We start from the raw sequence: 10143 nt of genomic DNA, 5'->3' as shown, positions 1-10143 counted from the left end.
TTCTGGAAACCCCTTCCTCCATTCTGTGTTGGTAATGAGAATCTTTCAATGGACGATTTTGGATGATGCCTTCTATACTGTGTGCAGATTTTTCTTGTTGCGATGTTTAAATTTTCAAGATCAGTTTTGGACCATTTAATGACTCCAAAAGAATATGTTAGGAGTGGAACGCAGAATGTATTTACTGCTTTCATTAAATTTTTTCCATTTAACTGTGTCTTCAATATTAATTTTAATCTCGCTAGGTATTGATCTTTCAACTGTGTTTTCGTTTTGGTATGATTTATGTGGGAGGATTATTATTAATATTATTATTATTAATTATATTATCATTATTTCAAGAGGGTTTTTCCATAACAAAATTTTGTGATGACGTTATCAACATTTTATCGGTAGTGGTTTCTGACCATCTTCTTGAAATTGAGATTGGTTTTCTATTGGTTAAAACATTAAATTTTCAGCAGTTTACTACATAATTGATGTTCTTTTTTTTTACTCTCTCTTTAAATGAATAATTATTTATTTATGTGTTTTTTTTTTGGTATTTCATGGTTTAAGCTTCGTAATTGGGTTGCGATCTGTGGAGCTTATATGATAATAATAATAATAATAATATTAATAATAACACTAATAATTTTAACAAGGACTAGTATATCAATTTCAATGGATATCGTGTAATATTATTATTAATAATAGTACCGTATTCTCAAATTTTCGGGAAAATGGAGTGAACTCAATTATAATAATAACAAACAAAATCAAGGTGGATTCATAAACCACACGTAAAGGAATATGTTATTTTATAAAATTTAAACTACATTTACGTTTAAACGAATTTTGGTTAAGGCTTTACCATCTAAACGATATACCTAACATGCATATAAAATGTGACAACAACTATTGCGGTAATTATTGGGAAAATATTTGTCTTATAAAAATGGACACAAACAACAGACATACGGAAACGGGAGTTAACGAGTATATTTTTTCATAATCTAAGAAACATAAAACAGCAAGAAAACATGAAAGTATCCATTTACTGGATGGACCCTATGACAATGCTTCCTTACCTTATGACTGAGAAATAAAATCAATTACTTAGTAAATACTCTAAACAGGCAATCACAAATGAATCTCTCTGGCAAAAACGTGAAATTCGCATTAATGCTTAGACTTCAGTCATAACAACGATGAGTTCGTTCTATGATAAGACATTAAAAATTAAAAATTCGTGTTTTAAAATTACCATAAGCGATTACCTTAAAACGTGAAGATTTTTCATAACTTTAAAAAAAACGAAGTTGATTTGCGCTCAATCAATAAAGTTATAAATTGCGTGTTTTTATCCATTAAGTCTAATAACGTGCTTTCAATTTCTGTGAATATTAAAATATAACTTGCTTAAAGGTATTCTAAAGACATTAATAACTAATAACTGTGTCAACTTTATGATTATGTGATCATTACAGGACTCACACAAAGTAAATTTTTTAGGTAGATTGTTATGATATATGGATTACTTTACGAAGAAATACCGACTATTTCGTGTGTGACCCTGACATATTATTAAGCCATTTCATAATTAACCCCTGGGTGTTATACCCTGAAATGTATTTGCTCAATTAATTCTTATTACGTACCTTGATGGTAAAACTAAATTAATAACATTGCTGACAGACAAAACTTTACCTGTTTTTATAAAACTAACAACAAGCTCTCTACAATTTGTTCAAAATGAGTATTACATCGATTGTAATAGAATTTTTATTACTGCAAACAGTAAAGCCTTTAGAAGATTTCATCTGGAAAAACTTTCACAAGGAAACAATAATTTTAATAAGCTCTAATTTGGACACTCTTGACGACAGATTAATTTTCATTTTATATTTAACTCAACCGAAGTTAATAATACACCCTAAAAGCAGCCCCAACTTAGAAATCTTTAATAACTACATCATTTCCGAAACAAACCTGACCTCCCTGTCACTTTCTATTAATTTACTAAAATCTAAAACTCAAACCAAAGGACGCTTTCTCATCATCCCACAAAAGGACTTTTCCGAAGATGAAACCAAAAATGCGTTCGAAACCTTATGGAACCATTACATTTACAACGTCGTTATTTACATTAACTGGACGTCTTTCATAACGTGGTACCCCTACAGTTGCGAAAATCGTTGTGGAACTGCCTTTAATTTAGTAGAAAATATAAAGTTTCCGTACGACTACAAAATTCCCAAGCGCTTACAAGGATGTTCTATTAATGCGAGCTGGGATGACTTAGCTTTAGCTATAAAAGATCCATTTGATAAACGAGACCCGGGGTACAGTGTTCGCCTTTTAGACACTGTTGCAGAAAAAATTAATGCAAATATAATTTACTTAAAAAGCAATATAAAATATATGTCATCTGGATTAAAACAATTCCCAAAATGGAAAAACGAACTGCTAGAAAAATCTATCGATCTTGGTTTTATGGTAAAGAATGTTCCAGAACCCCTGGGACCGGAATTCGAGATGAGTGTTTCTTATTTCGAAACGTACTGTTTCTTCGTACTACCACGAAGACGCAAAATCACTAGTAGTACCAATACCTTAGTGATTTTTTCAGCTGAAATCTGGTCTCTAATTGCTATTACCGTAATCTTCATGACGGTGCTCCTGAAGAACTTCACCGAGAGGTCTTTGCAACGTTGTTTTTTCGAAGTGCTTGGATTCATGCTGCAGTCCCCAATGAAACGAGTTCCGAAAAGTACTCTAACAAGGTTTACTTTTGTTTTCTTCTTTTTCTACAACTGCAATTTAAACTGGATCTATGTTAGTCAGTTGAGTGGTGTTTTGAGTAAACCAAGTTACGAACCAAAGCTTTCGACAATTCAAGATGTGGCTTTAAGCAATAAAATTTTGCGTTTTAATAGCTTTTGGGACCAGTTCTTCGAAGGCACGATATTCGAAAAAGAAATTTTTGAAAAGAAAATCGATATACCTGACGAAAAAAATTCTTTTAAAGATCAGATAACAGACTTTCTGAAGAAACTTGATCATGGGTTTGTGAATTCAAACACACGGATGCACTTTATCAAAAACTATGAGAAGTTGAATGTTGTCTCCCATGAAAAGGTACTTACATTGACATTACGTATCTTTATAAAGCTTTTATTTCAGATTACGACTTTACATTCGCATCTAATGTTCAGGAAAGCTTTTCCATTTTTGGTAAGATTCAACGATGTGCTGTTACACATTATAGAGGGTGGATTGATGTCCAAGTGGTTTCACGAGAGTCAAATTCCTGTGGAGAAACTTTCTGTTCGTGATTATGAAGATGTAGAAGGATATCTAGATCTAGATCGTATTATTTGTGTTTTTGTGCTTTTAGGAGTAGGATTTTTGACATCTTTCTTTGTGTTTGTTTCAGAGTTATTAGTTTCTAGAAAAACACGACGTTGAAAAGCAAACGTCATTCATGTATTAAAGTGTTATACATTTTTTTTATATATTGATTAAACCTTATTTATTCCAACAAAAACATTAGTGATAATAATCTTGAACTTTGCTAAGTCAGAGGACTAACAAGTTATGTACGTATGTATTACATAATGAATAAAATAGAACTTTTAATATTGTTAAAAATTATATTAGGATGACTAGAGAACTTATACAAGGATTAATTTCAAACAGTTTCAGTATAAAGCAGTGTTCTCAATGTTGCAAGTGTTTCCGACTGTCTGTCTCTTGGCGAATTTATTAGATAAGTAATGAGCAAAACGACTGAAGAAACTACTATGACGTCGTCCCAAAATTTGCTAAGCAATCCTATTTACAACGTACACAATAATATGCTTGTTTTACTTAACATACAGTCGTTGATATATGTGTTTCCATTCCACTGTTCATGATGTATTCTTAACGCGATGAACATCAATGTTGTAAAGTAGGTCGGCCGGTTCTTTCCTATTTTTTTTATTTCTACATTTAGTGTACAAGTCTTGATGTCCGAGTTTCGGCCATGTCCGTTGCAAATAATGCCGTGACAAAGCTCCTGTTGAGGGGGTTGTGGATGGGCAGTACATTCCAAACTGTACAGACAGGGCGACTTCAGATAACTGGACAACGTCACCAGGAGCATTGTCTGTTTTCATATTGTACCATGTTCGGTAATTTAAAATCGGCGTGGGTAAAACCACGGTGTATAATAAGTTAGGTGTTACGACGAAGCGTATTCACCGTGCATCGACTTGACGCCGGTTTACTCACGATGAGCGGTCGAGAGAGACAGACAGCGGCGGCCTGTAACCTCTCACTTAGATCTGTTTAGCAGCGTTTGGCGGGCTTTTTCCCTCTGTAGGTGTGACAGATTTTGCTAGGTTTTCTCTGCGATTTCTTACTTGTTTTTTGATTTATCAATAAAAATGGGTAGAAAATGTGTTGTGCCTAATTGTTCTAGCGGATACAATGGTAATCCCGAAAAAGTGTCGGTGTTTCGGGTACCTAAAGACAGATTACTGGAATGGCACTTTTATTGCAGTAGTGAACTGCTGCTTTTGAACAACACTTTGCACTAAAAAATACTGGTCGTCGCTATAATAATAGTAGGCATTTTATGTTGAATTTTATTTTTACTTAAAACAATTACTCCCTTTTTATCGGTTATGTGTTATGTTTTAACATTCAAGAAACAGAATTTATGTTTATTTTCAGAGGGTTTTTGAATGCGATATGTATTTTTTTTTTATTCCACATAAACTATACTTTTTGCAGAGATTTTTCGGCACAATTCGACAAGCAGGTTGTGCCAATGGACATCCCTTATCTATAACTCTTTGCAGCTATACCGAATGTTATCGGTTTATAAATTATTAAAACCTCCGAAATTTGGTAATTGCACACAGATGCAGGAAAATAGTAATGCAAATCATTCGTTATCATTTAATGACTCCAAAAATATTTTTGAAACAAATACCAGAATGCGGGAAAAATCATCTTGAGAAAATAAAAAGGAAAATTGAATATATTTTAGATACAGATTCACCGATTAACGAAATAGACGAACAACTATTTGAAGATGCACTACAACTAAAATTGTTGACAACATCATTTATTACTTGGCTGGATTTGTCGCAAAAAAAAATTGTACAATACTTCAAAATGTACTATTTGCCGTGAACAGTTATATAACAAAGAAGATCCATGTTCTAGTAGGTACATCTGAATTTACTAGTACAAAATCCAGGGGGTGGTTAAACCATCCAGATTTGTTAATGTTTAATATGTTCCGATGGGTGGAAGGGATACTTATGAAATATATCGATTTTGTGGATGTATTCGATGCAACAATTGAAGAGCTATTCGCAACAAAAATTTGTATGACTATTTACTTTCCTTTTTCTTGTGAAGAGCATAGAATGGAAATATTTTCAAAGGCAATATATTTTTAGACAATTATGCAAATTAAACAATTTTATAAACAGGAACAAGAGAAAACAACCAAGGCATGTGCAGAAAAAAGAAAAGAGTCTCGATTACAGACTACGTAATAATGGTAAATTTTTATTTCTCAAACAGTAAAGCAGATCATGGTTAATGGATATTTTTTAGTTGTCTTGTGAAACGAACAGAAGTGAGTGAAACTAATATAATATGTGAAGGCGAAAAGAACTATCTTTAACAACGAGTTTACATTCATCTTTTTAAATAAATTATTATTTTAAAAATGTTTAAAGTTTTGATTTTAATACAACGGATAATTAATTTTGATGATTTTTGGACCTAAACGGCTTTAATTCCGACAAATACTTCTCCCGTCTCTTTCCCGTCAGTGCGATTAAATGATGGCCGCCCTCTTCTGTTTCTCTCACTCCAAATCTGTGACTAGTTGGGGACACATTTCACGCGCTCGTCGGAACACCTAACTTATTATACACCGTGGGTAAAACTCAACAATATATTTCTTAGTAACTCAAATTTACACAACTCTCTACGCGATTATGTACAAAATAACTCCGGCACAACTTAACTGGATTTTCTAGAAAGTCACTGGACTCGACTAGTTGACTGAATAATCATCGCTCCCGAAGGTGGCCTCTGTTTAAACCCATACTTCCCTTCTAGATGTTCCGTGATCGAGATCTTTCTAGAATACCCATCGGCCGCCGTCACCGACTATGAGTCACCCATCATCGCCGTACATACTAGAACTCATAGGCGTCGAATCGGGGCGGCGTATGGATTTTTTTTTGTGACAATATTAATGATAGGGGCCGAATTGTCACGCGGCCGGACCTGTAGGTACTAGAGAGCCACATGTAGGGGTGAGTGAATCTGTAGTTTGCAATTGGCTGTAGCCGTTTGATCGTCATTGAATATTTTTTGACAATTTGCGCTAAAGCCGCTATCTGGCCAGAAATCGTCTTACACATGAGGAAAAAATTTAGGAATTGGTAACCTTAACGAGCTATAATAATCAAGCATTATTTCGTCAATATCGCTAGTTAAATCCTCTAATAAAACCGTTCTGTTTTGATATGCATTTTCTTCATTTCAGTTAATTTTTATATGTGTATGTTCTTTCTCGAACATTCTGTTTGTATAGTGTGTTTACCAAAGCTTTTAAATAGTGCTTAAGGTTTAAAAAGTGTGATAACAGAAATTATTACATTAGTAAATTTAGGTAATCATGGAGAGAAATACATTTTATTTTTTATGAATTAATTTTCATATATATTATCAATCTAATTTTAATTGTTCATTTAAGAGTTTTTTTTACTAATTTAAATATTTGGAGAATTCTGCCGTCTTAGTGTCTTTTACTGCTGAAAAAATTTATTTAAGCCTTATTTATTTAAATAATCACTGGACTCGATCTATATTATTAGTAGTTTAAAACATTCTTCAAGCTGTAAATTATGTGTCGCGATACCGTTTTATTTTCTACTATAATTTATATTTTCATTATTTGTAACAATGGATATAGTAAACTAAAGGCGTCGACCTTCTACACTTTGTGACAACTCACCATTGCATTGGTTACAGTTTCTTCAGTGGTGATTGAATGTAACATGAAAACGCATCCTGTACCTATTTTACTTCTTTTACATTCCATACCTATCCTGTGCGGCAATATACTGGGAGTGTTCATATTTCCCTCAATCAGCCATCAAAGTGTTTTCCAGTCAATATGGAAAGAACTATCCTTAAGAGGTCACAACGTCACTGTGGTAACACCAGATCCTTTAAATGACCCCTCTTTAATCAACTTAACGGAAATCAGCATTCGATTCACTTATGACTTCCTAAAACAAACCACAATGCAAGACCTTATGTCAAAAGATTCCAACGTTTTTCAAGGTATAGATACTACGTCGCGTTTCATGGATGGTGTTGTCGAAGCCGAACTCAACAGTACCGGATTCAAGGATCTAATAGACAATCAGTCCAACTATTTTAATTTGATTTTGATAGAAAATTTTCATCCCATTATGTACGCTTTAGCAGAAAGATTCAGGGCACCTGTCATTGGAATTTCTGCTTTTGGGGCACTGGCACTCCACCACAACATTGTTGGTAATCCCACACACCCAGTACTGTATCCAGATCTACTATTTGGCTTCTATAATATCGACGTATCAATGTGGAAAAAAATTAAAAGTGTTTTATGGAGTTTGTTCTCACGACACTACTACCATGGTGATCTCGTACCTAGAGTACATAATACTGCAAAGAAATATTTTGAAGAAAATTTACCATATCTCGGAGATCTCGAGAGGGCTCAAAGCATGCTTTTTCTTAATGTAAACCCTTTATTGTATCCGCTGAGGCCCAATGTACCCGCTGTAGTCGACATGGGACAGATGCACATCAGACCGGTGAAACCAATTCCTGAAGTAAGTACCATCAACACCACGTTGTAAGCTCACGTAACTCTACATCTGAAAATACAGGATTTGCAAAAAATTCTAGACGAAGCTACCGAAGGTGTGATTTATTTAAGCTTGGGAACGAACGTTAAAAGCGTAAGTTTAAATGAAAAACTGAGGAACACTGTAACAGAAGCCTTGTCTGAATTACCTTACAAAGTTCTGTGGAAATGGGAATCCGATTGCTTGCCTGGAAGACCAAAGAACGTGATAACCAGAGAGTGGTTCCCTCAACAGGATCTGCTTGGTTAGTGTTTACTTACTATTTTCCTATTTTAATAATTATGCTTTGCAGCACATCGAAATATTCGTGCTTTTTTAACGCAAGGTGGTCTTCAATCCATTGAAGAAGCAGTCTCTAGAGGAGTCCCACTAATTGGAATGCCTTTCCTGGGTGATCAGTAGAGAGCGGATTTCTGTCGAGCTAGGCAAGGCCAAACTCGGTACTTCTCGTACGGGATGGGTATTCATTGCAGTTACGGGTTGCACTTCGTTTATTTGAGATTAGAATAACGCTGCTTCCTTGCACTCTGCTGTTAATTCTCATTCTCATTTACTTAGCCATTTGATTAATAAATCGTTAATTGTATTTATGGAATAAGTGACGATTAAATTCAGTGATTACTGATTATTATCTATCACCCGCCACTGAGTCCCGGCGATCCAGCGCGTCCCCACCTATAATTGTGACGTAGCCCGACAGAAATCCGCTGTCTAGTGATCAGCCATCGAATGTACAAAAAGCCATAGAGATGGGGATCGGACTAGGTGTGGATCCCGTTACTGTGAGCAAGGAGGAACTAAAAAATCGTATAATTAACGTTGCCGAAAACAAAAAGTGAGTTGCAATTGTTTTAAGATTGAGTTTAACGAAGAGACAAGGACGCAGTTAGCAGTTATGAACTTTTTTAAAATGTAGTATGACACTGTTTACTATTTTAGATACAATAAACGAATCAAGGAACTACGTGAACTTTTGTACGACAGGCCAATGACTGGGCTGGAGAAAGTTGTTTGGTGGTCTGAATACGTTATTAGACATAAGGGGGCAATACATCTAAGGAGTCCAGCTGCTGATTTTTCTTGGTTTGACTATTTATTAACGGAAGTTGTCTTAGCATTAGTTGCAACGATTAGTATTATTATTTATATCTCCTACAAAATAGTCCAACTGTTAAAGTTAAAATGCCATGAATAAAATACAAATAAACTTACTTAAACTTATTTATTTTATTTTTTTTATTCAATTACGTTCCCCAACAGGGCGAAGGTCCATTTACAACATCCACAACACCCACGACCCAAGCTGTAGCGGGCAAGCACGATGCTAACTAACCCACCCGGGCCCTCTTATTTTGACATTTTCTGAAAAGTAGATGCAAAGTTAATTTCGTTCTGATGCTACTATGATTTTGACCCTAAATATTTTTTTAGCAGGGATGGAATCTGAGAACTCTTTGTATTACTACTAATAATAATAAATAATTCTATTTATCGGTTCCTTTAATTATTTGTGTCGTCATTTAATATGATAGGCCATAAAATTACGGAGTGCTATAAAGCAGTACTGTCGATAAAAAACTGTTTATAAATAAGTGTGTAATTACGTAGTGCCAAGAAAGATAATTGCTTGCAGTTAGTCAAGTTAGGGAAAAAAGCTTTAGCACTAGTGCCGTTTTGGTCATTTTCTTGGATGATGTTTTTAGATCTCTTTTTAATTTTTGTCTTTGATGTTAATGATCGAAATCAGGGACACAATGCATAGGATCGTATGGTCCTCATAGACAAGCTCCGCACAGAAATAGTACATGGAAATGTGAAAACGTCTAACCGGATGCTGCACCCAATGACAAGAACGGGTTAAATTACAATTGGAGTGTACTTATCGAAGAGGAGATAATCGTATGTGTGGAAATCTCTAGGACACTTTCTGCATTTGTCACAACACTCGAAACATTTTAATTCAGTTTTAATATACAAAATTTTCAGATTACAGAAAGAAATAAATAAAACTTAGCAATCTGTATCTAGAAAGGTGTGTTATGTAATGTTTGAAACAAGTTGTTGTATTTAATTTCTGTTGCAAAAGACACGGTTTATAATAATTAAATCTAAAAATGATAGAGGAAGATTATCAAAACCCGGCTGAAACCAATTTTCTTGATATGAGTATCAGAACCCTAAATAAATTAAATTGTTATTATCTCATGGAAAACTAAAGAAAAAC

Source organism: Zophobas morio, unplaced genomic scaffold (genome assembly GCF_036711695.1).
Source record: "Zophobas morio isolate AGI-343-1 ecotype UQ-CSIRO unplaced genomic scaffold, CSIRO_AGI_Zmor_V1 ptg000046l, whole genome shotgun sequence".
Lineage (NCBI taxonomy): Eukaryota > Metazoa > Arthropoda > Insecta > Coleoptera > Tenebrionidae > Zophobas > Zophobas morio.
The sequence above is the reverse complement of the archived record's forward strand: the minus strand, read 5'-3'. Positions refer to the sequence as shown.